This window comes from Montipora foliosa, unplaced genomic scaffold, assembly GCF_036669935.1.
Source record: "Montipora foliosa isolate CH-2021 unplaced genomic scaffold, ASM3666993v2 scaffold_68, whole genome shotgun sequence".
Lineage (NCBI taxonomy): Eukaryota > Metazoa > Cnidaria > Anthozoa > Scleractinia > Acroporidae > Montipora > Montipora foliosa.
The window spans coordinates 1-2500 of record NW_027179816.1 but is presented as its reverse complement, the minus strand read 5'-3'; positions in this window follow the sequence as shown (position 1 = coordinate 2500).

Here is a 2500-nt window from a genome sequence, read left to right as displayed (position 1 = left end):
TGGTCTTGGACTTGCAGGTTGCATGGTGGACTGAACCAGAGGACTATTGCGTTGACGGATTCCTTTCCGTTTGCTGTTTTGCTTGGCGGGCTCTGATACTTGAAGGTGTTGCGTTTGTGCCCCGTTTTCCTTAAAACGAACGCGCCAATTCGTAGACATACTTGGCTTTGTCTGAATTCGTCTTTGTCCGCAAGACAGGTCAGATATTCTTTTGCTTGGACCATTATTGGCAGCAACTTTGAATGAGTGGTGGGGTGGATGATGCGACTGTGCTTTGATGTATGATAGTTTGTTGTTGGGGTTTTCTGTTAGGGGTAGTACTTTTTCTCTTCCGTAATATCCAGCGTTACGTCCAGCAAGTCGGCTGTAAAATAGGCTCGTTTAGATTGTGATTGAAAGGTTTTCTTCTTTGAAGTAGAAGCAGTTATGCGCTTTCAAAGCGATCTAGGGTGGGTCCGCTGATGTTGCTAACTACAGCGCGGCCATCGTCTCTGTATAGGCCTATGGGACGTTTGTTGACACGGGTGGATAGTTTGACTTAGGCGGTAAAGACCCACTAATTCCACAGACCTCGGCACCATCGATACAAACCCATTGTGACATCGAACCGCGAGTTTGGCCCTTTCATTTACACCATGTGTCACTGCTGTCAAAAAAAGAGAGATTTTCTTAAATTCTTGATGACGGCTAGGGCCCTGTTTGGGATGGAGGTTATTGAGCTGGCCGTAGGCCAATGGCTTTATCTAAGAGATTCTATGGGAGAGACTTGGAGGAGAATTCCACAATGTCACAAATTTGATGAACTGTGAATGGCTTTTGTTGGGAATCGCTTTGAACCTAGTTTATTACCCGTGAGGTGGTCTTCCATTGGTTTAGGCTGATCGCAAAGATGACAGCTTGGTTTATGGTGTTGCAAGGGTACTGTTTGGCGGACTTTTCACATTTCTGGTTTTCGATGGGTTTATCAACCGACAGGGAGTTTTGAAGTTGAAATTCTCTTTGTGATCTTTTAGCGCGTGATGAACGCGGGTCGATTTGCACAGTGTTCTATCTTGTTATTCGAAGCCCAGCGGTTCGGCTAATAACTTTGGGTCTTTGTCGATTGGTTCGCTTGATTGAAAGGTATGACCACAAAGTAATACCAGAAGGCAGATTTCTTGTCATCTTGACAAAGCCACCAGTTATTGTCAGCCTCCTGCGCAATAGCGAGGGGACGCAATGATGGAGCAATTTACTCATTGTTTTGCTGCTTTAATTCTTCTCGATTTTGGCCTTGCCGTGTACATGGGCTTAAGGACTTTAAATGAGTCAAACACTTTTGGATGGGTCGGAGGTTGTTTGGTTGGCGGGTTTACAGACCCACACCTCTTTGTTGATGGCTACCCGTAAAAGATTAGTTCGTACGTGATGAACGACCAAAACATAGAAACTAACGAACCTTCACAAAAAATTAGGATTAAAGAGCTCCCGGTTGAATCAATTAAATACTGTTCCATTCCCCTCAAATAGCTTGTGGGATCGTTTAACACGTATTCCATAGCACAAGAAGCTGTGCTCTTGTTAACAAGGTGCCGTCTGGCTTTCCTATTTTTGAGAGATTGATATCCTTAAATGGCGCGCTGTGGACCTACGCTATGTTCTCTACAAAGTGCAGCTCTATGATACGCCAGCGAAGATCCAAGCTATATGGAGCTGCATTGAGAAGGACTGCTTCCGTACAGGATATACGAGTTGCTTTTCCTTTTGAATTTGTCTCGTCAATTTTTTAATATTATCTTTGTATCTTTGTTAGAAGAAAAACGCATTGTTCCTTCAGCGTGAAATACACATGGTTCGTGTCTCACCTTTCTGATGAGAAACAAAAGACATATATGTATCATAGATACTTTGAAATTGCAACGTTTTTGAAAACGGGTGTATATATATTATATATATTTATTTATTATATATATAATTGGTAATGCAAGGGTGAGGTTATATGGTCATTTAATCGCTACTCAGAGTTTCATGCTCCTTGCGGAGCAATCTTCAGAAGTTGCCTGAAGACACCTCCCATTGGAGAATTAAAAGATTTCGAGGATGACATGCTAAGGATGATCCAGTCCGTAAAATTCAAGCAAGTTAACAACCCTTTCGTCAACAAGCTAAAAGAAGACGCCGACCGCATCAAAAATGAACCCAAGCTACTAATCGCCGCCGACAAAAACCTAACTTTTACAAACTAGAGCCATCTGCATACAACGATCTGCTAGAAAAAAACATCACAAAATCTTACAAGGCACAACCTGAGACGACGCAAGCAATCCATAAAGAAAACAAAGCCATCGCGACAAAACTGAGAATCGACGACAGAGTGGACACTACAGCCGACAAAGACGCATTCATAACACTTAAGGATCACAAGCCTAACTTCGCAACAAAACCGACCTGCAGACTCATCATCCCCACAAAGTCCGAGATAGGCAAAATCACAAAAACATCCTCGACCGCATCAACAGCA